This window comes from Apodemus sylvaticus, chromosome 6 (genome assembly GCF_947179515.1).
Source record: "Apodemus sylvaticus chromosome 6, mApoSyl1.1, whole genome shotgun sequence".
Lineage (NCBI taxonomy): Eukaryota > Metazoa > Chordata > Mammalia > Rodentia > Muridae > Apodemus > Apodemus sylvaticus.
The window spans coordinates 45,270,652-45,272,557 of NC_067477.1; positions in this window are offsets into that span (position 1 = coordinate 45,270,652).

Consider the following 1,906-nt stretch of genomic DNA (forward strand, 5'->3'; position numbering starts at 1 on the left):
AAGAAGCCATTCTCTCCTAGGGCTGCTGTGTTTGCTAGGGTGTGTGCTTGGCACTGCCAGTGTTTTGCTCATATCTCCTTGGAAACCTTATCACATCTACACATAGCAGCCCGACTTCTAAAGGCCAGTACCTCCACCTTGTTGTATGTTTCTCTCCAGCCGCCAAAGCCGATTTGACTGAAGCTGGTTGTCGAAGTTCTTAGGAATTGATGTGCACTGGGACAAAGCCTTAACTCAAAGCCATTGGAATGTAAGCACTTCAACTGTCTGGATCTGCTAGGATGGTCTTTAACATGTGCTTGGCACTACCTTCACAATTTCCCTGAAAGTTTAAACTCCAGTCACTGCAGTTTATGGTGCAGTAGGCAGCCTTTACTGGCTGGCTGCCTTTCCTTACACTTCCCTGTGCATCTGCTTAAAGGTTCTCAGACCTGTCCCTTGAACTAGTCATGTGGTCTGCTGCTGGGGTAAGGTAAACAAAGCTATGGTCTAGCTTGTTTCAGCATTTTTATTATGGCCATTTAGAGGTTTTGCAGGTGTTTTGGTTGGTGGGACCAGCAAATCAACATGCCTCCTCACACACACTAAGCATGCCTGGTTCTGCCACCAAGCTACATCTTCAGCGCAGTGGTTTCATATAGATATAAGACTACAATAAGATATTTGCACACATAAATACTGGCACATGTTTCTGAGTTATAAAAGGTTAAAGGGAATTCATAATTAATATTTTATAGTCTCAGTGGCCGGGGACATTGGATAAATGTTATTTTTTGGATTGGTTATTGGATAAAACCTTTGTTATGCAAGCATGAGGGATGAGATTCAGATTCTTAGAACTGTGTAAATGCTGGGTAGACATGGTGGCCCCTCCTATGATTCCAGCACCTGGAAAACAGAAGGTGTAGACAAAGAATCCCCAGAGAAAGGGGCCTCACAAGACTAGCTATGTTGATGAGCTCTGGGTTCAACTGAGACATCCTGCCTCAAAGAATAACATAGAGAGTGATCTAGGGTCACATCCAAAGTTAACCTTGGGCTTCAATGTGTACACGCATACACACATACATGAGCACCCCACCCCCATGTGAACACATGTGTATACACCTACCACACACATACACATTTATTAATTCCCTTACAGACAGTATAGTGGATTGTGTTTTAGAACTCCTTTGTCACCATTAGATACTACAGATATTTTTTTAATTAAACAGTTAGATAAAAATCTATGTCCTCTAAAGTCCTTCATCTCATTTTAACTTACATTGCTTTAATAAATCAGAATAGAGCCAGACATGGCAGCCCATGCCTTTAATTCCAGCACTTGGGAGGCAAAGGCAGGCAGATCTCTGAGACTTCAAGGATAGCCTGATCTACAAATTGAGTTCTAGGACAGCCAGGGCTGTTACACAGAGAAACCCTGTCTTGAAAAAGATAAAACAAGGTAGATAGATAGATAGATAGATAGATAGATAGATAGATAGATAGATAAAAATGCTAAGTGTTGTGTTGTTTGTACTTCAGGTGGTTATGGGAAAGAGAACACATAGAAAACACATTAAAGTGTAGATATAATCAGTTGACAGTATAATCTTATCAGCAATATAGTCAGTGAGTACAGAGATCAAAAGTAGATGCCTCCTGGTAGCTTTGTCTAGACACCAAACCTGAAGGTGGGGCATGCTCTGTATGTGAGGAAGTCAAGTCAGGCCTGGGAGAGCTCAAAGTTTTTGTGTCTTAGCTTCACTGTATTTAGTGTTTTATTGCCTTTCAGAGGGACTTATATACAAACACCATGTTTCTGTCTAAGATGATGTCACCAAGTCAGCATTACCAGGACTTTGTGCATGCTGGGTAATGTTCTACTTGTCAGCCCTTGCTTATTTTTTGGTTTCTACCTAGT